At 31.2% G+C, this 27352-nt stretch overlaps 1 protein-coding gene across 1 annotated transcript in view; it reads left to right on the top strand.

Annotated features, from left to right (window-relative positions):
* Window positions 1–14294: 14294 nt before the first annotated feature.
* The window catches only part of LOC114325992 (protein yellow), a 130869-nt gene continuing 117811 nt past the window's right edge, over window positions 14295–27352 (top strand). The window contains exon 1 of the mRNA XM_028274163.2: window positions 14295–14543. The gene's annotated coding sequence lies outside the window, so the exon portion shown is untranslated. The remainder of the gene's footprint in view (window positions 14544–27352) is intronic.

The following is a 27352-nucleotide window of genomic DNA, read 5'->3' on the forward strand; positions in this document are numbered from 1 at the left end:
ACTTGGACATTAAAACAGTATGACGTCAACGTGAAATGTGTTTGTACCACAATGAAATGTCTACAGAAGTAGAACTAGTGGAAAAGTACATTTACTTGGGTCATGAAATTAGAATTGGCAGAGATAAACAAACATGCGAAATAAAAAGAAGATTAACTCTTGCTTGGGCAGCCTCCGGAGCTCTGAGAGACATATTTAGGAGCAGTATACCAATCGGTTTAAAAAGAGAAGTATTTGACCAATGTGAGCTGCCGGTAATGACATATGGAGCAGAGACACTGACTCTAACCAAGGCAACAGCGTCGAAAATGCGGGTTGCTCAAGGGCGTATGGAAAGATCCATGCTGGGCGTAACCGTACGGGATAAAATAAGAAATGAAGATCTCAGACAAAGAACCGGTATCGCAGATGTTATAGAACGTATCACCAGGCTTAAATGGAACTGGGTAGGACACGTCGCCAGGCTGAAAGATTCAAGATGGACACGAAAGCTCATGGAATGAAGACCAAGAGAAGATAAACGCAGTAGAGGAAGACGGCCTACACGATGGACAGATGATATCAGCGGATTAGTAAAAACTGGCAACAATCAGCACAAAACCGTGAAGTGTGGAAACAATTGGGGGAGACCTATGTCCAGCAGTGGACGTGAATTGGTTGGAGGATGATGCTAGACCAGCAGAACTACGAATAAAAAAGTACTGGAAATAATAAACACACGTCCCCATCTGGTCAATATAATCAAAATTAGAAATAGACGTCATATCTATGACACATAATGCGCCATAGTGAATTTGAGCAGCTCCAGGTATTATTAGAAGGCAAAATTGAAGGTAAAAGGGGTATAGAAACAAAGAAAAAAGCCTCGCTCCGAAACATCAGAGATTGCACCCGCACAACAGGGATATATGACTTAATTCATCAAGCCCAGAACAGAGAGAAATTTGCCATATTGATCGCCAAACTCAATAGAGCAGGCTCGTAGGAGAGAAGAGGGAAGAGAAAATAGATATGGGTAGTCCTTAATGGCAAGACAAAGAACTAAGGAAACAAGGGGAATATACTGGTCTAAGTGGTCTAAGATGGAAGTTTAGTCTTAGGTAAATACCTATATCTAATGACGGAACATCCAAATTTGTGCGTAGAGCCAAACATACACACAGATGCCACATCGCCAGCAATAATTTGAAATGCCCAAATTTAAGAATTGGAAAACACTCGACGACCACTGCACTTACCAGAGATACCTGTGCAGCACGACCAATAATTCACTTTGTGTTTGAGATTTGGATGCGCACTGGTGTTGACGTTCTATTCTTTCCAATTTTTTGAATTTTACTTTGGTAACGTCTCGCCAAGTAAAATCCCTGCACGGGAGCACGGTACCAAAACAAAATTCAGAAAATGTGGAAAACCCAAATGTTAACAACAGTGCACATCCAAATCTAAAATAAAAAGTGAATTTGGTCGTGCTGTACTGGTGGATTGACGAAATAGTCAAAATAATCGTAGTTTCAATTGAAATTATAACTCCCATGAAAAACCGTGAGTTTACAGGGTGTCCAGAAACTCTACCGACAAACGAAGACAGGAGATTTTTCAGATAATTTTAAGATAATTTAACCCAATTCACTTAGTCCGAAAATGCTTCCTAAGGGAGCTAGAGCTCTTTGAAGATGGCGTCTTGTAATTAGTTTTTCTTAAATACCTCCAGAATGCTTTTATTTAGAAAAACAAAAATTGGTACGCGTATTTATCTTCAAGATATAAATCTAATCCATCTATTGCAAATTTCTAGTACCGATCATAGGCGTCCGTTTTAGGTAGGGCAACGGTTATTTTATCGCATAACTTTTTTATCCTTAAATTTTATGCATTTATGACACTGGATTATTAAACTGTGAAGTATTCTAGTACTAAATGGTACTCTTGTTTTAAATCGGTAGGGCACACCGTTTTCTAGAAAAATCGATTTGAAAATTTTTCGCTTTATGAATTAAAACAAAAATTAAAAAAAAACTGTTTAGAAAGACGAAAACTGGTACATTTATGTATATTCCAGAGATAAATCGATTTCATTAAATGCGAATTTCTAGTACTGGTCATAGACGTCCGTTTTGGGTAGGTCAACAGTTATTTTATAGCATATACCTTTCTTGTCTTGAATTTTTGAGCATTTTTGACACTAGATTATTAAATTATGAGGTATTCGAGTACTAAAAGTTACTCTTACTTTATGTTTGTAAAATACTTCGTTTTTTGTTGAAAAGTTCTTTCAATTTTTTTTCAAATTCCAAGAACGAAAAACTTTCAAATCGATTTTTCTAGAAAACGGTGTGTCCTACCGACTTAAAGCAAGAGTACCTTTTAGTACTAGAATACCTCACAATTTAATAATCCGGAGTCAGAAATGCATAAAAGTTAAGGACAAAAAAGTTATGCGATAAAATACCCGTTGCTCTACCCAAAACGGACGCCTATGACCAGTACTAAAAATTTGCAATGGATGGAATCGATTCATCTCTGAAAAGTAAATAAGCATACCAATTTTCGTTTTTCTAAATAGACGCGTTCTGGAGGTATTTAAGAAAAACTAATTTCATGACGCCATCTTCAAAGAGCTCTAGCTCCCTTAAGAAGCATTTTCGGACTAGGTGAATTGGGTTAAATTGTCTTCAAATTATCTAAGGAATCCCCTGTCTTCGTTTGTCGGTAGAGTTTCTGGACACCCTGTATAATGTAAAAATATTCCAATAAATCAATTTCAGAAAAATATTAATTAAATAAAAAATTACGAAAATACCCCAAATAGCAAGGTCAAAAAACAAAAAATTAAACAAAACAGAAAAAAATCTCGTGAACTTTTCACATTCTCCATCTTTTATCCAAATTCTGCGATATAATTTGTTTTAGATTTAGAATTTTCTTTAAAGTAGAGGGCGTGGAATGCGTGGAATACCGATCTTTTCAGCTTTCTGCCGATGATAGTCGTAGTCATTGATAGAGGGCGCGGTGAGGGCAAACTCGCGCGGTAAACCATATATTTATTTTATTCCATATTATGTATATTACAAGAACAATAATTATTTTATTGGTATTAGAATTAAAATAAATCATGTACATGGTTAAAATCACTTATGGAATAAAAAGTATTTCTGTCCTTGTTTTAAAAAATATAAAGAAACGATGAGATGCGTCGACTTTTATATACAGGGTGATTGATTAGTGGGGTAAAGCTCCGTAGATCCGTTATAGTAATAGATAGCAATAAAAGTTAATAACAAAAATTGTAGCCAACTTTGAGCTTCATATTTTAAAATTAATTAGAATGTTACAATGTTCAATAACATCGTGGCAGACCAAACTTGGTTTTTTAAATGGAACACCCTATATTTTATCTTATATTCGAAATCTTCTTAACTTAAAATGTAAAGGTATGTTATGTTATACAGGGTATTTACAAAGTTATAACCAATTTTCTATGAAAATCGTAGCAAGTTCAGCTCCCTGTATAAATAAAAATAAGATAAATGCGGCAATGGTTTATTGACGCCATATTTTCTTATTTATTGTCAAAATTGTTAAAAATGATTGACATTGCTAATTTTCTTTATATCGAATACAGGGTGAGTCCAAACGCAGGTATATTATTTTCTCAGTAATTTTAAATGGAACACCCTGTATTTTAAATCACTATTGAAAAGTACCATTTCGTACTTTAATTTGTATACAACATTACCTATGTCTAAATTTATTAGTTTTCGAGATATTTTCATTTTTCAATGGACCAGTAACGTGTGGCCACCCAGATCACCAAAATTTAATTAACTGGACTGATTTTTTGGGCTTACGTTAAGAATGAAGGTTATAAAATGCCTCCGACAACAAGGGATGGGATGAAAAATAGATTACAAAGTGTATTTCGAAATGTTAATAATTTACAAATACAAAAAAAGCTTCGTAGCGTAAGTAACTCATTCACACAACTCATTTTGAACACCTTATGTAATTAAATATATAAAATATTTTACTAAAAGTAGCTTCCCATTTTTTCAAAAATGTTGTATTTTGTGTTCGTGTTTTTTTTTTGTAAAATTTTTTACTGATAAATTATTTTTCGTTCTTTTTTTGTTACATATTTTTACATTTACATACAAAAGTAGTTTTTAATTATGTTCACAAAATGTTGTATTTTATGTTTTAGTGTGTTTTTTTAAATTTATAACTGATAAATTATTTTTCTTTCTTTATTTGCAGGGCCGTGCGGTGCTATGATGCGGTGAGGCAGCCGCATCAGGCGGCATCACAAGAGGGGCGGCATAATCAGTAAAATCAAAATACAAATAATTGAGCCATTCAATAATTAAAAATATATATAGGACCAAGTGTCAGCCGAAAATATTTAACCGGTGAAGGTACAGAACTTATTTTGACAAATTTGGAAAAATTGGTTCATGATTTAAAACGGCTCAGAGGACAAGGCTATTATAACGGGGTTAATATGAAAGGAATAAGAAAGGGTGTGCAAAACAGAATATTTGACAAATATCCGAGGGCGTTTTACATGACCTGTGCACACCACCTTAGTCATAAATGACGCAGCGTCTTCTTCTACAGAAACAACAACCTTTTTTGTATTAAACAAGAACTGTACACTTTTTTTCTGGTTTTACAAAGCGTTGGAAGTTCTGAAAAAAAAAACATGTTGCACAACTAACACTAAAACCGTTGAGTACTACTAGATGGTTAAGTCGAATAGATGCATTGAAACCTCTAAGATTTCAATTTTGTGAAATATACAGGGTGTCCCGAAAAGATTGGTCATAAATTATACCACAGATTCTGGGGTCAAAAGTGGGTTGATTGAACCTCACTTGCCTATATAAAATAGTGCACACAAAAAAAGTTACAGCCCCTTGAAGTTACAAAATGAAAATCGATTTTTTTTCGTATATCGAAAACTCTTAGAGATTTTTTTTGAAACATCTTAGAAATTTGTGCACCCCATAAAAATTTTATGGGGGTTTTGTTCCCTTAAACCCCCCCAAACTTTTTTGTACGTTCCAATTAATTTATTATTCTGGCACCATTAGTGAAACACAATGTTTTTAAAACTTTTTTGTCTCCTAGTACTTTTTCGATAAGCCACTGTTTATCGAGATATTTTGAATATTTGTTGAATCCACCACATATTTGTATATTATGGTTAAGTGCGATTATAGAGACCTGTTAATTAGGGGAGTGCATTTAGATTTTCACTTCGGAAAAAATCAAACAAGATAAAACTTTTTGTAATTTTATTAAGAAATGTTTAATAAACAACATATCAAAAAGTTCTACTCGAGAAGTGGGTGCTTCATTTTTTATTAAACAAATGAACAGCGAAGTTAGATGTTTTTTTAAATAACTCCAAAAATATAATTTTTAGAGAAAAACTGACTTGACCATTGAAAAGTTCAGAAAATTTTACAAAAAAAACCTTATATAAAGATTTTTCTAAAATTAAATCTCTAGCTTCTGTAATTTTTTATTTATAACGTTAAAGTCATCCTTCTCACACACATCGGCGCACTGTAAACTAGCGTTGGAAGAAGTGCACGGTTGAGTTTTTTTAATGTAATTCTTTAACTAGTGGATCAAAAGAAATTTTACAAATTGGACATGAAAGAAGATGAAATAAGCTACCTTATGGTTGTAATAAAAAGAAATAAAATGTATGGACATAAGTACGGTGTGGGCGGAAAGTGAGCCTTACATAAATTTTGTTTAAAAATGATTTAAAAATGTGTAACTAATACAATTTTACTTATAAAACTCTCAAATTTGAACAACTTACCTCTCAATCATCTTACTAAACGATGTTACATTCAAAAAACTCTCAAAAATTTAATTCAAATAATACGATGTCTCAAAAAATGTAATTTTTGAAAACTTCGTAGTTTTACAGAATTCCCACCATTTTAAGACGGTATTATACTCAAGTTTGAATAAATCTAATACAATTTTTTTGCTATTTTTATAATACTTGGGACGTAGTCTTTAAAAAACACTGAATTATTTTAGTTTAAAAATGAAATAAACAATTTCTTTTTGGGAAAACTAAGAAAGATAACAAACATGTAATACAAAAACCGAAAATTACCAGCTGAAAAAATGTATATACAGAGTGATCAAAACTTTTTTCTGTAAAACTTACCTAAAATACATTTAATAAGAAGCTTCAACAATAATAAATGCTTAACAAAAAAAATTTTTTTTGGCTCTTATACAGTATGTCTGCATAACTTGGAACCTATTGATAACTTTTTTAATATCAGTTCTACGAAAAAAAGTTGTTCTTTATAAAATACTCTGCATCCTATATAACATAAGATGCAATCATCAAATATCAAATTTTGTTAATTTTGCACGAGGTATGTCAAAAAATATGAATTTCACTCAAGAGTAAAGTACCTTTATATTTCACAATATCGAAAATTTTTACAAAGGAAAGTTGTTTGGAATTAAAAACTATATTCCAATATGTAATTATATCCTTCTAATCGAAAATTTGTTTTTTTTTAATATTCTGTCTAATGCATTTTAATTTTTAATATTATTGTGAAAATTATTTGTTTATCTTTTTTTAAGAATGAAATTTCATATTTCTTTGATTGGATTCTACTTGTTTTTCATTTAAATATCCGCCATTTTGGATCCGCCATTTTGAAATTTAAATTTTTAATCTATAATTCAGATTCAACAACCTGTTAAAAATAAAGACAATAAATGTTTTAGAAAAATGTTCTTTTTTATGTTCTTTTTAGAAAATCCGCATTTTGGATCCGCCATTTTATAGTTTATAATGTTAACATTTAAGTTAGGTTTATCAAAGCTCTCAAAAATAGATATATGTAGAAATAAATATATTTTGTAAAGAAATTATGATTTTACAACTATTTTCTAAGTTATCCGCCATTTTGGATCTGCCATTTTATAATTTAAATTATCAAAATTTGATTCAGGTTCAGTAACATCTCAAAAATATCCACATATATGTAAACAAACACGTTTTATAAAAAAAATCGGATTTTACAAATACTTTTTAAGGATTTTTAGGAAAAATTCCGCCATTTTGAATCCGCAATTTTGAATTTGCAAATTGTAATGTCAGATTCGGGTTCAGCATAATCAAAACTAAAATAAAAACATTTTTTATGAAAATAAAATGTTGAATTCACTCATATTCTTAACATTATTTATACAAAATAAATTGTTATTTTTTAAACAATGAATAAACAATTAGCGGCGAAATTTGTGAGTAGAACTTTTTACTTTAACATATTTATAAACTAACAAAAAAAGTTTTAGAAAAATATAACCTTGTTTGATTTTTTCCGAAACATTGTATCTTTTCGTTCTAATTGCACTCCCCTAAATAATCTGAAAATTTATTTATAACTTAAATTTTTTGGTATATTTTGAAAAAGAAGCCACATCTCGATAAAAACTGGCTTATCGAAAAAATACTAAGAGGCAAAAAAGTTTTAAAAACGTTGTGATTAACTAATGGTACCACAATAATGAATTAATTGGAACGTACACAAAAGTTTGGGGGGGGGGGGTTTAAGGGAACAAAACCCCCATAAAATTTTTATGGGGTGGACAAATTTCACTATAATTTTGTTTTAAGATGTTCCTGCCATAAGAATGATACATGTTCATTTTCAATAAAAAATCTCTAATAGTTTTCGATATATTGAAAAAAATCGATTTTCATTTTGTAACTTCAAAGGGCTGTAACTTTTTTTAAGAGTACCTTTGTACTAAGGTAAGTTAGGTTCAATCGAACTATTTTTGACCTCAGAATCTGTGGTATAATTTATGACTAATCTTTTCGGGACACCCTGTATAATGCCTTATTCGAAATAGTAGAAGACGTCAACAATGATTCAAAAACTAAAGTCAAAGCACGATGATTAGTAAAAAATATTAAAATTATAAATTTATATGCCGTGTAGTTCTTTGGCATGATATTTTATTTCATAAAAATTCAGTCTCGAAGACGTTGCAACATGGAACTATAAATTTGTCAGATTGTGTAAAAATGTCGTCAGAAAATATGGAAAAAATGAAAATCTACTACTAATTTGGCTATGTTATGGCCAAATGAAAATTACTGATAAAGAAATTGCAGAAAGTCTTGTAAATAAGTTTCGAATTTCCTGCTGAAAATGAATTTCTGTTCCGGTTAGAGGAATTTTGTCATACGAGGTGCAGAAAGTACCGACCCTAAGAACTTTTTTAACACTCTCTGTCTCGGGAGCTTGGGGAAAGAAGTTTTTCAAAATTAAAAATGATTAAAAAAACTATTAATGAAGCTCCATAAGACAAACAATTAAAAAAAAATAACACTTATTTTAATAGAGTTCTCACTAGCTGCTACTTTAGACTATACCAATCTGATTGACGATGGAGAAGAGCAGCCACAGAGAAGCAAGTGTGGAGGCAAAAAATAAAGGAGGCGAAGGCTCAATTTGGGCTGTAGTGCCGTAGAAGAAGAAGAATCTGATTGAGGAGTTTGCCAAAATTAAAATCAAAAGTATAAAATTGTAATTTTCATAAATATTATTTAATGTTAATACATATTTCATTTAATTTAAAGTATATTTTGTTTTTAAAATAAAAGGTTTCTTTCATTTTGTGTAATTTCACTTAATAAAAATAAATACTAATATTAAGTTTCAATAATATTTAAGGGGCGGCATTTCGAAGACTTGCATCATATTAAAAAGATGGGCACGGCTCTGTTTATTTGTTACATTTACATACAAAAGTTGTTTTTGATTGTTTCAAAAATGTTGTATGTTGTGGTTGTGTTTTTTTTTTTGTAAAATTTATTAAGTACTAATAGATTATTTTTCTTTCCTTATTTGCTACATTGTTACATTGATTACCGGATTGATAATCAGTAATCTTAAATTATCAGCTTAAAAAAATTCAGTCATGGCTTACTTAAAATTTGGAAAGATTTAGACCCCTAATTAATAATTTGCTCTGAAAAATGAAAATATCTCGAAAACTAATAAATTTAGACATACGGAATGTTATACAAAAATTAAAGTACGGTAACGGTACTTTTCGATAGTGACATAAAATATAGGGTGTTCCATTTAAAATTACTGAGAAAATAATGTACTTGCGTTTTGACTCACCCTGTATTCGATATAAAGAAAATTAGCCATACGAACCATTTTTGTAAATTATCACAATCAACAAAATAATATTGCATCAATAAGCCATTGCTGTTGTGCTTATATTTATTTATACAGGGAGCTGAACTTGTTACGATTTTCATAGGAAATTGGTTATAACTTTGTAAATACCCTGTATAACATAACAGACCCTTATATTTTTGTAATAGGGCAGTTAAGAAGATTTCGAAAATAAGATAAAATATAGGGTGTTCCATTTAAAAAAACAAAATTTGGTCTGTCACGATGTTATCGAACACCCTGTAACATTCTAATTAATTTTAAAATGTGAAGCTCAAAGTTGGCTACAATTTTTGTGATGAAGTTTTATTGCTATCTATTACTAGAGTGGATCTATTGAGCTTTACCCCAATAATCAATCACCCTATATAAATGCGCGTTTTTTAAACATCAATTAAAATGTAAGTATAGGGTCATTCACGCAAGCCTAGGATAATCCATAAGCTCTTTATTTTTAATACCCTGTATGCAACACCCTGTATATGTTTACTTTTTTAGAAGGTAATTAATGAAGAAGACTGAAACAGAAAATTGAATATTTGAAGCAACACAACGGAACGATTTTGAACGGAACGATTTTGAACAGGTTGTACAAATATAAAGAACGAGAATGGGAAATTACTGACAGAATAAAAGAAAATAATGAAGAAATGGAAAGAATATTTCCAAAAGTTGTATCTACCTACAGTCGGAAACAAAAATACTACCTACATATTTTGGGAAGACATAGGGAGAATTGGACCGATGTAATAGAAAAACAACTTTACAAAAAAGAAGTGAAATGGAGAGAAGCGAAAGTTATGGTTGAAGATAGTAAGATCTGGAAGAGATTCTTGCATGGTCCAAATGACAGTGCATTTTATCCCTACATCCAGGGGTAGAAGAGAATTAGATTATAGACAGTCTAAAATGAAACCTTTCTTAAAAAAAACTTTTAGGGGGACGACTTGGGTGATCTAAAAAATTCAATGGCCCCATAAAATTAAACGGATACTTTCATCAACAAATCATTTTTCTTTTCATCTAAACTTTGATTTCAAAAAGGTCCTAATTTGAAACGTAATACCAAACGGTTTACGTATATTAATTTTATATTTGACTGGACGAAAACTCCTGTTCATAGCTCAGAACAAAAAAAAGGAAGCGCAAAAATGTTTGTCAATAAAAGGTATATTACATCACATGCTTGAAATAAGTACCTACCACACATCCCCGACCATCTAAGTAGACTTAGATGGTCGGGGATCAGTTTCACTCCACCCATGTGGATGGCTATGTGTGCTGTAAAAAGTAGCCAAGAGGAAGCATTGAACTTCTCTCTTAAGACATGTTGGCAACTCATTTTTAAAAGTTTCTCTCAGTTTTCCATATCCTAACCTCCCAGGACCGATTCTTCTCTTCAGTTCACGGATCTTATTATCCCTGCCAATCATAATTTCAAGTCCTAGATGCTGATGTTTTATTTGGGTACCTTTGTCATTATTTGTGTTTTTGAGATGTTTATATTTTTAAACTTAAATTTTCTGTAGCCACAAGAGTTTCTGTATTGTACACTCGGAGATCGCTGGGAAAATTTACACTCAAAATAACAAAATTCAGTTTAGCAACACTGTGTTAATGTTGATAGTAACATATATCTTTTAAGATAAACAGAACTGTAATTTAGTCCAGATAAATTAATATATTTTTTTGCCAACAAAAATGAGATTTTTCAACCAAATAATGTTTCAAATATGATGTGAAAAATAATTTTTAATTGGGTTCTGCTAATGAGCTTGCTTTTTTTGTCATTAAATTAAAAAAAAAACCTTCAATTTAAATTTTTCACTCATTACATCATTATCGTCTTAATTATTTTAACTGTATTAATATCCATCCACTAATTCGGAATGATTAATGGGTTGTTAAAACATTTTGTCTGTAGCGACTTCTGGAATGTCTTAAAAATATCGAATTTCATTGATAAAATGCGCACATCCCACCGATCTTCGCTTCGATCATACCATATCTCTTGCCATTTCTAGAGCTGAGTAGAATAATCAATATTTAATTCTTTATCTGTGCTTTGTGCTTTACGTAATAGAATCATAGTATGATTAGAAACAGCAGAGATGAAAACACTTCAAAAAATCGATGGTAAGACACTATGGGATAGAGCTACAAATGCAGATATACGACGGAGATGCAAGGTGGACAACATTAATAACTGGGTGAAAAATAGAAGAGTAGAATGGAACGACCACATAAGCCGAATGACAACGAATAGAGTAATAAAAGAGACGGTTCCCCAATAGAAAGACGTTCAGTGTGAACGTCTTCCTCTCCACGAAAACGATGGAATGACAACTTACTGGAGGCACATTGAAAAACAGACAGAGTCATGTCTACACAAAAAGAAAAATAAGAAGAGTCTTTCTTTTTCGGTCTATATCATTATTGTCGCTCTCAATAAACTATGATCACTGCTTGTACTTCCAAATGCTTTAGGTGTATTTTTTTGACTGGGCTAGGACGTCAGCATAGCTGACAAAAAAATGAAACTGAAAAAATGTGTGCCAATAAAAGTCTATTAGACCGCTTGGTATAATTAAATACCCGTATCATCAGCATCACCATCCCCGACCATCTAAGTAGACTTACACTTTCACTCTACCCATGTCGATGGCTATGTGAGTGTGTTGTAAGAAGTAGCCAAGGTCAGTTTCAACTGTTTCAAGGAGAGCATTGCTAGAGGCGTAGTGAAGGCTTGCGAATGTATGGCAGAAAGTTCCTTCTTCGAGCGGATCACGCTCCTCCAAAATGGCTCCTACAATTCCATAATCCAGAGGGCCAGCTGGTAAGGGGAGAGAACAGGCTATCAAAAAGAGCACTGAACGCTAGAATGCAGGGAAAGAGACCGGTTGGAAAGCCAAGAAACCGCTGAAAAGACACAGTAAACAGCGACGCACATGTCCTTTTAGGAGTCCGTGTATGGAAAAGAGCAGCTACAGACAAAAAAAAAGGTGGAGGCAAAAAATAAAGGAGGCCAAGGCTCAATTTGGGCTGTAGTGCCGTAGAAGAAGAAGAAGCTAGCAAGATAGTTAGAACGATTACAATAATATCAGTGCGAGATTGAACACAGGGCTGAAAGAGTTCATTCAAATGATAATGCCCTTTCGAGACGACCATGCAATGCAAATTGTGAATTTGAGCAGCTCCAGGTAATATTAGAAGACAAAATCGAAGATAATAGGTCTGGATCCCGCGTATCAAAAAAAAGTTGATTAATAGCAAGCTGAAAGTTTTTTAATAGCTTAAGGGTGTCTAGTCGGAGAAACTTTGATGTATGGGAACACTGGAACAGGGGAAGTTTTAATTGTGGAACAGCTTAAAAATTTGGAACGTCAAACTACGAAAACGTCCCATGTATTTTGTCGGACAGAACTTCCAATTAATTTGTTACCCTTTCATTAAACTGTTCTGCAAAAATCAAACTGCTATTTATCACCAACTGGTCATTTTAATGAGTGGAACACGTAGAACATGTCAAATGACAGGAATTATGACAGGTGACAAATAGCAGTCTGATTTTTGCATGAGAGTTTAATGAAAGGGTAACAAATAAATCGGTAGTTCTGTCCGACAAAATACATGGGACGTTTTCGTGGTCTGACGATCCAAATTTTTAAATTTTTCTACAATTAAAACTTCCCCTGTTCCAGTGTTCCCATACATCAAAGTTTGTCCGACTAGACACCCTTAAGCTATTAACAAATTTTCAGCTAGCTATTAATCAACTTTTTTTTCATACGCGGGATCCAGACCTATAAAAGGGGTATAGGAAGAAAGAAAAATCCTGGCTCCGAAACATCAGTGTTTGGACCCACACAACAGATAATGAATTAATTCATCAACCCAGAACAGAGAGAAATTTGCTATATTGATTGCCAACCTCAATAGAGAAGGCACTAAGAGGATCCTGAAGAAGGGCAATAATAAGAATTACAATAACTCTAAGGGCCGGTTGTTCGAACGCTAATCAACAATGATCATTATTAAATATTTAATTACTGTCACCAAAACTGTCAATGTCAACTTTGTTTGGGTTGCTGAAAACATAATTAATTACAATTATGAGAATTATTATTAATTATGTTAATAATTATTGTTATATTAATTGATTATAGTCTCAGAATTGTAATTAATTATGTTTTAACAATTGACATTGACAGTAATTAATTATTTGATAATGATCATTGTTGATTAGCGTTCGAACAACCGGCCCTAAGTAGAAGAATTACGAAAAACTAATCCACTACAGATACGGTACCTAAACTTATAGAAAAAAAAAACAGAGATATAGACCATTTGTAGATGTGTAGCAGAATTAGCATCGACAGAAGAAGATATCCAAAGAAGAGTAACAATCTGAAACAAAGCTTTAAACAAACTGGAAATGAACATAAACAAGAAGAAATCAAAAGTGATGGTCATAGCAAAATACAGAGTGGATATACAAGTTCAGATTGAAGGAACAGAAGATAATCAGGTGAAAATGTTGAATACTTAGGAGTGACATTTGAAGAAACCGGCAGACAAGAAGTAGAGAAAATTGAAAACATAGATAAATCAACTAAATTATACCAGGCAAGAGGAAGAATTATCATTAACAAGAAAGAAATATAGAAACAAAAAACAAATGTTTTTAGGGCTATATATTCTTACATGTGGTGTGAGCCGTGGGACTAGGTAAGGAAAAGCAAAATAAAATACAGACAATAATAATAAAGTAAGAAAAAATTTGGAGAAGGATTCAATTGAGGCCTAATACCAAATGCTTTACGTTTATTAACATGTTATTTGACTGAGCTACGACGAAAACTCCCATTCAAAGCTAAAAAAAAAATGAAACGGAAAAAATGAGTGTCAATAAAAAGTCTATTAAAGCGCTTGGTATAAGTAAATACCCGTATCATCACCATCCCCGACCATCTAAGTAGACTTACACTTTCACTCTACCCATGTCGATGGCTATGTGTGTGTTGTAAGAAGTAGCCAAGGTCAGTTTCAACTGTTTCAAGAGAAACACCACACCTCGTGCCATGATACTTACCGACCATCAAATCAGTTGTTGACGGGCACTGGACTAATTTTCGAATTGTCGGCAAATTATTGTTATTTAGTGAATTGTTCTGTGCCGTTGCTGTTGCGCTACTTGCTACCAGCGGCAGTATCTCGTGGATACTTTTGATGATGTGAAAAATCAAGAACGTGTCAGCTAGAAATAATACTTGTACTTAAACATTAAAGGTAAGTTTATTATTTTCTATTAGTGTCAAATTACCAGTTTTAAAATCTTAGTTTTTTAGCGGAAAAACCGTGCCCCACTGCCGGTACAAACTCTATGTAATCAAAAGTACCTATATAGGTAACTGTTTAATTCATGACTAACTGTTCTTTAATGGTTTAAAACATTTAATATTTATTTTATCTATTAAAGTATTTATCGAAAGTCACGGATAAATACCTGTAAAACTAAAAATGATGTTGACAATTAAGAATAATTGTTACACATAACAAATAAATTGATTAATAAATAACCCAGGAAACGAAGCCAAAAATGCACTTGAAAAATAAAAAAATTACTGTCATCTATTTTTCAATTTGTATATCTGGAGGAAGTCAACAAAAAAGGCATACTATCTCCTGGTTTTCGAAAATTATAATGCGTCATGGTCTTTTATTAATATTTAAGCAAAAAAGCGATTGTTGTTTAAAATGAGTTTTTCTAAATTCAAAAATTGTTATAAGCAAGAAAATTATTACAAATTTAACCCGAAATACAGTATGCGGCAAAATAAACAGTACTGAAATGAATTTTAAAGTGTTTATGATTATTTTTATATCTATAATACATGATATAGCCTTGCAAACATCATTCACGACGACGCACCTTCCCGATAAAACAGATGTTAAAGATGCCCTCTGGCCAGTGGCGGATCTACGGGGAGGGAAAATGAGGAAATTTTCACCCTAACAAGGTCCAAAATTAAAGAAAAAAAATTGTTCAAATATAAAAATATATTAGCAGACATGAATCCGAAATTACAGAAACACAAATTCAACCCAATATACACGCTAGTTAGGAAAATTAAGGGAACTTAATGCCTATAAGTTATTATTTATGTCTTTTATGTAATCCGAGTTTATCTTTTTTATGTCTTTTGGTTTGTTTTTCATTGGAAGGTCCCCCCTAAAGCAAATTTCCCCTCCCAAGACAAATGTGTAGATCCGCCACTGCCTCTGGCACGAAAAAAATCTTTAATTCTAGTCCTCAATTCCGAAATGGCAGACGGTGACCCCTTCAGCATTCCCCATAATATGTACGCATTTGGTGCGTTATTTCTGGTGAGTCGCAGCTCCAAAAATGATCGCACAGTATTCGAAGAGACTCCCTGGCAGTGTGACAGGTTATCCCGTCCTGCTGAAATCATTGTTGATTTTAAGCTTAGACCATTTTTGTGACCTTTTCCGTATGGCCGAAAATAGTACTCCACTATAAAAAATTTTTCTGCAAAACTGAGAAGCATCCTGAAGTATCTAACATTAACATGATATTGACAAACGTTACAACGTTCAGAAACCACTCAATACGTTTCGGCACATGACACATACAAATTTGAGGCATACGAATTTCAGTACTGTTTATTTTGCCGCATACCGTACCTAAGCTTTTTTTCAATTGTTTATAATTATTAAAATAAACAATAATAAAGCACACTTCACAATGCGAGTTTTTAGGGGTGGACACAACCTCCAAAATCTTTAGGAAAGGGGGGTTGAGTGATACCTTATTTCAAAGGTCTTTCAACTACCTTTACAAAAACACCACATACATTATATTTATTTTCAGCCTTTTTGGAAAAATCTTAGACTCAATAATTCAAAAAAATTTGGAATTATGAACTCGATACTTAATATCTTTACGATTTTACTTTTTTTTCCAAAAATATATTATAAATACTCAAAATACTAAAAAAATTAATTTGGAGTTCAATACTCAAAAAAAATTGGAGTTTTGAACTCGATACTTAACATCGTTGTGGTTTTGCTTTATTTTTCCAAAAGTACTGAAAAGAAATATGATGTATTTGGTATTTTTGAAGAGGATGAGGTATCACTCAACCCCCTTTTTCAATAAACATTTTGGGGGTTCTGTCCGACCCCGCTTAAGGGGTTGATATAATTTAGTTGAAAAATGGTCTACAAAATGTCCCTCTCACAAATTTTCAAATGGATACACTGTATGTGCAAAAGATGGACCCGATCGATCTAGTAATTTTTAAACATTTTTTCTCTTTGAGAAAAAAAGTCATTTTCAAATGGCGGTACAGGTGCGTTTTCAATATTTAGAAAGACTTTATTGGTCTCATTCTCTTCGTAATATATTTTTTAATTAATCAATTTTTTATTGTTTATTTACAAATAATTGGTAAATAATGAAGTACCATATTTCGCCTTATAAACAATTAAATTATCTATGCTGTTTTAACCTGTAGAATAAAGCAAAATATACTATCTAAAAGGTTATATGGTTTATCTAAAAAAAGGTTTATCTAAAAGGTTACACATCTTCAAAAAAGAAACCGTTTGTACAACCCATACAACTGGAGATATTTTTTTTATCATAGCGCAATTGTTTATAAACATTAATATATGAAATTTGTCAATAAAGTTTCATGTTTTTATTTAAAATTTAATCAAGAGCGTAGGCGTAAAATTTCTGGCCAATGCTTTTAATGTATTCATTTTTTTCGAATCCTGAAAAGATTAATAAATATTTTTGAAAAATTTAAGCCCAGAATGAAAGATTACATTATTACCTAGGGAAAAAATCCCTTAGAATAAACAAAAAGTTTGTTTTGAATGGGATATTTGAAATTAAATGTCATCAATTTTCTTCTTTTTGTTCACCCCTATAACTTATTAAAATAAACATAGAAGTTTTCAGGGACTTTCAGCTCTCGGTAATAATGTAATCTTTCATTCTGCGTTTAAATTTTTTTTAAAATATCTACACTAAGCATCAAAGTTAACGCACCACCTTAAAAATGAGACATATTTGATGTCTCGTATTTCCTAAACCTGTTGTCCGATTTTAGTGATTTTTTAATATGCCTTATACTTTAGGAATATTGATGTGGTAAAAGTGTTGCTGGACAAGTTAATGTCATTGTATACCGGGTGTAACAATCATACTGTGTTTTTTCCTCAAAGTTCGGAACACCCTGTGGAATATTTCAGCATATATAAGATATTGAAATTAAACTCAATTGTAGCCTTTGGCTTTTTTAACATTTTGCTTTTAGATTCATTCGCTTATGTTGGATAATAAAAAAGTTAGGTACTTTAACAACTAGCAACGTTCTTCATCAATACAGAGTGTTTCTAAATAAGTGCGACAAACTTAAGGGGGTAATTCTGCATGAAAAATAATGAGCGTCTGCTTTATAAACATATGTCCGCAAATACTTTGTTTCCGAGATACGGGATGTTGAATTTTTTCTTACAAACTGACGACTTATTTATTTCTCTAAAACCGGTTGAGATATGCAAATGAAATTTTTAGTAAGTTTTAAGAAGTAGTTATTGCGCATTTTTTGACATGCAACTAAAAATTGTATTATTCAAGATTGGCGTGCATACGCGTAATATGACCGTATGCACGCCAATGGTAAATATAAAATTCTTAATTGGATCTCAAAATATGCGGAATAACTACCTCTTAAAACCTACTAAATTTCATTTGCATATCTCAACCGATTTTAGAGAAATAAATAAATCATAAGTTCGTAAGAAAAAATTCAATATCCCGTATCTCAAAAACGAAGCATTTGCGGATATATGTTTATAAAGCAAACTATCATTATTTTTTCATGCAGAATTATCCCTAAAAGCTTGTCGCACTTATTTAAAAACAACCTGTATTGATGAAGAACGTTGCTAGTTGTTAAGAACCTACATTTTTTTATTAGGTATCTAACATAAGCAAATGAATCAAACAGAAAAATGTTAAGAAAGCCTAAGGCTACAGTAGAGTTTTAATTTTAATATTTTATATACGCTAGAATATTCCACAGGGTGTTCCAAACTTTAAGAAAAAAACACACAATCATTGTTACAACCGGTATACAATGATACTTACCTGTTTAGCAACAATATTATTACATCGATATTCTTGAAGAATAAAGCTATAACATACTAAAAAAATCGCTCAAATCGGACAACAGGTTTAGAAAATTCGAGACATCAAAAATGTCCCATTTTTAAGGTGGTGCGATAATTTTGATGCTTAGTGTATTTATTAGTTTTCTCAGGATTCGAAAAAAATTAATGCATTTAAAAAGCATGGCCCGAAATTTTGCGCTTATGCCCTTAAGATTAATATATGCATAACTAACACTGAAAACTGTTAAAGTAGAAGAAATTGACCAATTTTTAAACAAATTATAAAAAATTCCTTTTTTAGCTTCGAAATCACTGTTTTTAATAATTTGAGTTATTTTAAGACGAAAGTTCTTTTTGATTTTCTTGTAAAATGCTTACTTTAAGCGTAAAATACAAATAAATAATTAAATATGCCGAAAAAATACCAATTTTAGCGTTTTTGAGCCTTCTCCAATAAGTTGTACCTTTCAGGTGGTGTATTTTGTTTTTTTTTGTAAAGGTTAAAACGGCGCAAATAAATAATTTAATTGTGTGTAATAACTTTTTTGTTTATTAATTTTTTTTTATTTAGAAAATTTTCATTTTAAAGAGCAAGTGTTTTCAAGAAAGTCGGCTCTTGAACATTTTTATTTACAATGCGTAGTTTCTTCACAATATTGTAATAAAAAAAAAAGAATGTGTGTGAACTTTGTACACAGGTAAGAAGTTATACTTCTATTATATAATTTCAAAGAAATAAATATACTATACAGGGTGATTGATTAGTGTGAGGAAGCTCAGTATATCTGTTATAGTAAAAATTGCAAAAAAAAGTTATTGACAAAAATTGTAGGCAGCTTTAAACTCCACATTTTAAAATTAGCTACAATCTTACAGGGTGTTCCATAAGATGGTGGCAGACCAAACTTATGTTTTTTTAAATGGAACACCCTGTATTTTATTTTAAATTTGAAATCTGCTTCACTTCCACATCATAACAATGTAAACTTTTATTATGTTATACCGGGTATTTAAAAAGTTATAACCAATATTACCTGAAAATCGTATCAAGTTTAACTCCCTGTATAATTAAAAAAGAGCATAGGAACATTAATCTATTGCAACCATAGTTTTTTAATAATTGTTAAAAATTATAAAACATATTTGTTTTCATAATATTCGTTAAATCAAATACAGGGTAAGTCAAAATGCAAGTACATTATTTTCTTGGTAATTTTAAATATAACACCCTGTATTTTATATCACTATCGAAAAGTACTAATATCGTACTTCAAATTTTATGAAGTACTCCCTATACCTAAAGTTATCAGTTTTCTAGATATTTTTATTTTTCCATCAAAGAATTAATTTGGTAGATATTTTAACGTTAACCCATAATTATTGTGAGTTGGCCATGATTGATTTGTCAGAAACTGACAGTTTAACATTATTGTTTATTAATTCAGTATTGCCGTACACCGTAAATTAGCAACAATCATTATTTAGTAATTCAGTAATTAATTCAATTTAAATTAGCAATAATGAATTTTACTACTGATGAAATGGTAGATATGATCTGGATTTTGGGGGAATGCAATAAAAATTCATTCCTATCAGCTAGAATTTATCAAGAACGGTTTCCAGATAGGCGGCAACCTAGACAAGATACATCTGAAAAATTGAAAGATCGATTTAACCGCACTGGTTCAGTGGATTATGAAAAACATGAACGAACAAAAACTAGTGTGACAGAGGAAAACGAAATGATTGTGTTGATGGCAGTTACAGAAAACCCACACACAAGTATAAGGAGTATTTCCAATGAACAAGAACTTAGTTACTACTCTGTTCAAAACATTCTATCTAAAAACAAGATGCACCCTTATCATATTCAAAAGCACCAAGAATTAAATAATGATGATTTTCAGAAACGAATAGTATTTTGTGAATGGGCTTTAGAAAAAATTAATGAGCAGAGAGATTTTTTTGATTATGTCCTATTTGGTGATGAAGCTACATTCCATCGAAACGGTTCTGTTAATAGGCATAACTTTCACTACTATTCAACAAGTAATCCATACCACATAGTAACACATAGTCAAACAAGATGGTCTCTAAATGTGTGGGGAGGTATCGTCGGTAACCATGTAGTAGGACCATATTTTTTGAAGATAATTTAAATGGTGAGATTTATTTAGATTTTATCGTAAATCAGTTACCGATATTATAAGAAGAGGTTCCACTTAATATACGTGAACAAATGTGGTTTCTACATGACGGTGCTCTTGCGCACCACAACGAATTAGTACGTGGTGAACTTAATGATCAGTTTGGTGAAAGATGGATCGGAAGGGATGGACCAGTAAGGTGACCCCCAAGGTCACCAGAGTTTAATAAAATGGACTCATTTTTTTGGGGTTACATTAAGAAAGAAGTATATAAAATACCTGCAACAACAAGAGATGATATGAAAAATAGAATCCGAATTGTATTTCAAAATATTTCTTTACAAATGCTTAGTAATGTAAGCAACTCTTTCAATGACCGCTTTAAAGTATGCATAGATGTTTTGAGAGGTCATTTTGAACACCTTACTTAAGTAAGATAAGTTATAATTACTGTTGTTTTTTATTTTTTTGTGTTGTTATTTTTTTTAATTTTGCGTCGGTTATTTTTTATAAATGTTATTTAAAATAAATTGTTTTCTTTTCTGCGCCGTTATTTCGTTACTGAATTAATAAACAATAATGTCAAACTGTCAGTTTCTGACAAATCAATCATGGCCAACTCACAATAATTATTGGTAAACGTTAAAATATCTACCAAATTAATACTTTGATGGAAAAATAAAAATATCTAGAAAACTGATAACTTTAGGTATAGGGAGTACTTCATAAAATTTGAAGTACGATATTAGTACTTTTCGAGAGTGATATAAAATACAGGGTGTTATATTTAAAATTACCAAGAAAATAATGTACTTACATTTTGACTTATCCTGTATTTGATTTAACGAATATTATGAAAACGAATATTTTTTATAATTTTTAACAAATATTAAAAAACTATGGTTGCAATAGATCAATGTTCCTATACTCCTTTTTAATTATACAGGGAGTTAAACTTGATACAATTTTCAGGTAATATTGGCTATAACTTTTTAAGTACCCGGTATAACATAATAAAACTTTACATTGTTGTGATGTGGAAGTGAAGCAGATTTCAAATTTAAAATAAAATTCAGGGTGTTCCATTTAAAAAAACATAAATTTGGTCTGCCACCATCTTATGGAACACCCTGTAAGATTGTAACTAATTTTAAAATGTGGAGTTTAGAGCTGCCTACAATTTTGGTCAGTAACTTTTTTTTGTAATTTTTACTATAACAGATCTACTGAGCTTCCTCACACTAATCAATCACCCTGTATAACTATAACAGATTATTTGTATTTTATTTAAATATTAAACTAAGTTTCTTACTTACCACTTTTAAAAAATTTTTATTAAAACGATACCAAATTAAAAAAAAAAGAATATGAATCGTCCTGGATTTGAACCCGGGACCTCTTGAACCCCGGTCACACGCTCGACCACTGAGCTATATTAACTTTGCTTTGACAGGTTACAAGATTTCTCATACATACTGACAAATTTAATAGACCAAAAGTGAAGTATACAAAAATACTTTAAATATACTTATTATTATTATAAAATATCTTATTCCCGAGGAAGACAAATCCAAAGACACAAAAATTATAATAAATAATACATTTACTAAAAACACTAATATATCCTTTTAATGACTTATTTGCGCTGACAGCGCTGATATATACATATCTTGAAAGATTAGCAACGGAATACATACTGTCTGTGTGCGCATGCGCCCGGCATTATAAAATTTCACTCTCGATCGTAAAGAAGTATAACTTCAAAAAGTCGCTTTTCTTGCTTAAATGTTAATAAAAAACTACGACTTAGTAAAAATTTCGATACCCACGAGATGCCTTTTCTATTCACTTCCCCAAGATATTCCAGTTGAAAATTTGCGGAACAGTAACTTTTTGATTTTTAAATGCTTCGTTTCCTGGGCTATAATAAAAAACCTATCGATGTTTGATAATTGTATTGCAATATCAACAACCATATTCGAGTCTAAACCAAAAAATAACGATTTCAATATTATTTTGTGCCAAATATGTCGATGTGTCAACATTTGTTGAGGATATATTTTACCGCTAGTTTGCATTTTAAATGTACGCATAGTTCCGCTATGAACTATTATAAATAGTTCTATTTGTGTGACCAATAATAAGTAGATAATGTCTTATAGGTTAAAAAATGATAAAATAACTACATATTATATCTACATATACCCGATTTGGAAATATGTGATAGAACATATTTTATGGTGGGAGATCCTCCTCTTTAGCTGCCGTGTGCGTATTCAGAAGTTGGCTGTCATCATGTTTACAATTTTCTGAGACCTTTATCTATCGGCTGCTGCGCGAAATAATTCTTCTACTGTGAAAGGGTCATTCCATTTCAAATCACTCAATTTTGGAGCAAAAAAAATTTTGGACCTCCGATTTGTCTGAAAATTGGTATATAGCTTCTGCGGGACGTAAAAATAAGATATTTAAGGTCAAAAAATCTTCTTCTTTTTTTCTCAAAATGTTATGTTATGCGATTTTCCAGTGATTTGGTGTTTATTTATACAAATTTGCATTTTCAATCGTAAAGTATCAATGGAAAACATAATATTTTAATAGAAGGGACTCAAAAATGTCATTATATGGCATTATAACAAGTTACTTTGATTCAAAACAAGCTTTTAATCAAATTTTATAGTGTAGAAAACGTTAAATACCGTTTTTTACATTTATCTCCATTCCCAAAATACATCATAATCGATTTGGCTGACAGATAAATTGCTCACAGATAGACAAAACATAGGACTTTAAGCGGTGAGAAGGATTTGAATTATATTACAATACCAAAAAAGTTACATGCAATATTATCGTCAAAAATATAGGCGTCTATTGTAAGTAAAATTAACTCGAAAATATCGACCTCACGACAAAAATTGTTAAAAAGAAATTGTAATAATTGTAAATACGATTTATTTGGAACAATTTCAGTTCCTACCATTTTTGTCGAAAAGTTAAAAATGGCGGAGATATGGAGCAAAACAGGTTCTCCTTTAAAATCAAGATGGCGGCCAACGTAACGGAGGAATTCATTCGTGATTTTAACTTTAGGCGACTATTGACTCCCCTAAAGATCAGAAAAATAAAATTTTGGGCAGCTCGGCATTCAAGGTCAAATGCTATCCCGACTGGACTAATATATACTTTTGAGTCTGATATTACTGCATGTAACTTTTTTGGTATTGTAATATAATTCAAATCCTTCTAACCACTTAAAGTCCTATGTTTTGGCTACCTGTGGGCAAATTTTCAGCCAAATCGATGATGATGTATTTTGGGAATGGAGGAAAATGTAAAAAACGGTATTTTAACGTTTTTTACACTATAAAATTTGATCAAAAACTTGTTTTGATTCAAAATAACTTGTTATAATGCCATATAATGACATTTTTGAGTCATTTCTATTAAAATATTATGTTTTTCATTGATACTTTACGACAGGAAATGCAAATTTGTTTAAATAAACACCAAATCACTGTAAAATCGCATAAAATAACATTTTGAGAAAAAAAGAATAAGAAGATTTTTTGACCTTAAATATCTTATTTTTACGTCCCGCAGAAGCTATACACCAATTTTCAGACAAATCGGAGATCCAAAATTTTTTGCCTGAGTGATTTGACATGGAATGTACCGAAACCATAGCGTTGTATAATATTACGCATTCATAAAAGTTTCTTTCGACCAATCCATCTTTTTCCTTTCACTTTTCCTTATATTATAAGTGGATAGCATCTAGGACCTCTAATTACCCATATGGCTGAAGTATTCTGTTTTTAAAAACTAAAAGAAAAGAAAAGATGGTTCAGATTTGATTACAGTACAGAACCTCTACTATGTGCTTACACGTAATAACCGTTTCCTCATCGGAGCACCTGGGTAGAGGCACTGAATTGAAATCAAATCCTTTCATCTTTTCTGGGTCATTATCAGTAGTAAATGTAAAGACTGAAAAAGTTTTGTACACACTTATGACAACAGGTAAAAGGGGGAGAAGTGTACTTTTGAAGTGTGTAAAATTAATAATTCTTAGCTGAGCGCTTTCGGCTTATAAAGCCATCTTCGGAGCTATGGTCAAAAAGGTCAAAATACCACTATGAAGAGAGATGGGTTCCATTTATGATATGAAATACTTCTGTTTCTTATGTAGTTTTTTATTGGTTGGAAAAAACCTTGTCTGTCTGTTTAAAAAATTGTTCAATTTGCTGCTGGTTAATTTTGTATCCAGAAAAGTTAAACATCAAGAACGAGCACAAAGGACTTTCACACGAAAATTACATTATATATAAAACGAATATTTGATCATGGTAAGGTCAAAAAGACCTTACCATTTGAATACTGAGGTGTCAGATAGCAGAATTTTACACACTTCAAAAGTACACTTCTCCCCCTTTTACCTATTATCAGTAGTAATTGCACAAGAGCTCTGAAATTATTGAATTTTTCCCGAGTGACACTTTGACAGTTTTAATTTATGTCAAAGTGTCACGAGGGCAAAAATTCTATATAATTTTAGAGATCGAGTGCAATTTGTTGCGATTATTTCATGAATAAAACTGTTCAAAACCAAAATTTTATTGTAATTTATTTATGTAAGTACAAATTAGTACAATTAAACACACAGTTGTTATAAATTTTTGACGGTTGAAAGTCATCACTTTTATAATTTTTAAAACATTAATTGTCATTAATGTCACTGAATGTATTTTTTCATAGCAACGAAGGGCATCTGACGTAATATACTTGACGACGCGCAATTATCAAAAATTATCGGGTATAATATCACAAGAGAGTGAGAATAAATTGAAAATAATGCGACAGTTTTTCGAAAATTTGTTGTCTGGCAATAGACACGAGAGCGCGCAGGGCTCAAGTGGCTATTGCTCAATGACAACAAATTTGAATAAAAATGAAGCATTATTTTCTCATTTATTCTTACTGTCGTTTGATATTCGTAAGATTATTTTTTAATACGTATATTATGGATATTTTCTTAAATGTGACAGTTGTCAAAACTAGGAAACTTGTTGCCATTAAACAGAAAAAATCACTTAAAAAAACTATATCGGTAATTTTCTACAGTAGATAATTCTCAGTATAATTTTAATCTGATTGGACAGAATTAAACAAAATCCGCAAGGAAAGAAAAAATTTTTCCTGTAGTTGGCTGTATACCATCAATCACAAAAATTGGAATAAATCCTTTGTAAAAGGTATAAAATTTATTAAAATGCCTAAAGGGCTACATCAGAACAAAACGTTTTCGATTTTATTACAAAATCATCATCAGTGTAAGACCTAAAAGTAAGTAAAACCTATTTTATTAATGTAAAATTGATATTTAAATTCTGACTAAGGTTTAGAACAAGCGGTTATACTCACAGTCTGGATGCTAGCTGAGCCACCAAAGAAATATCGGCGTAATAACCCTTCAAATATAAAATTTATGCTTTATAGATGCATATTTACATAAAATGCCTTGTGATGGGCAAATGGCAACAGGAATAATGCCCTAAGGTAAAGTATTTAACTTCCCAACATGTGGGATGCAAAAAATTGAGTTGTTTACATTTCGGTGACTTTATGGCAACTGAATTAAATTATTACAGAATTAAACAAGTGATCAAATATCTTACTATACGATGTGAGCTCGTACGTAGAGGGGATATTTACAAATTCACGAGCGCCAGTAGTGACAAGTCTATAAACCTTCACCGGAAATTTGACATAAATGTCAAAGCGATTAATTTAAAATTAAAATTAAAAACATTAATTATAAAAAATATTAGTTGGCCAAAGCTGTGGTATATAGTTTTACCTTAAATATACTTAGGTTTTAAATACTGAATTTAAGTTTTTTTACTGTTCCGTAATATGTAATTATAAATTATTCTATTAATCTTAGCGCCATCTACACGATAATTGTGAAAGTATACGAAGTAATAAAGTCATATTTTATCAATAGAACGTCAAAATGATTAGCAAAATCTTAAAAAAATCGATTACAATTTAATTACTTTTTTGCGTTGTAAATATTAAGCGATAACAATTAAATAATAAATTTAAAAATTACCGGTGAAAGTTGAATTGGTTATCCGCTAGGAGCGCCACCAGCGAAGCTCAGAGCGTATACGATTGGAAGTTAAAATCATCAAAAAATAATCGGGTATAATATCACAAGAGAGTGAGAATAAATTGAAAATAATGCGACAGTTTTTCGAAAATTTGTTGTCTTGCAATAGACACGAGAGCCCGCAGGGCTCGAGTGGCTATTGCCCAATGACAACAAATTTGAGTAAAAATGAAGCATTATTTTTTTATTTATTCTTACTGTCGTGTGATATTCGTAAGATTATTTTTTAATACGTATATTATGGATATTTTCTTAAATGTGACAGTTGTCAAAACTAGGAAATTGGTTGCCATTAAACAGGAACAATCTACTTAAAAAAATCTATCGGTAATTTTCTACAGTAGATAATTCTCAGTATAATTTTAATCTGATTGGACAGAATTAAACACGTGATTAAATATCTTACTATACGATTGGAAGTTAAAATCATAAAAAAATAATCAGTTTAATTTAGATTTCTGTAGCTTTCTATTGGTCAGAATCTCCTATGAATGAAATAATCAAAATAATTACCAAAGATGCTACTAGCACCATCTATGAATCCTAAGTCTAATAAATCAGGAAATAAAATT

The sequence above is a fragment of the Diabrotica virgifera genome, chromosome 3 (assembly GCF_917563875.1).
Source record: "Diabrotica virgifera virgifera chromosome 3, PGI_DIABVI_V3a".
NCBI lineage: Eukaryota > Metazoa > Arthropoda > Insecta > Coleoptera > Chrysomelidae > Diabrotica > Diabrotica virgifera.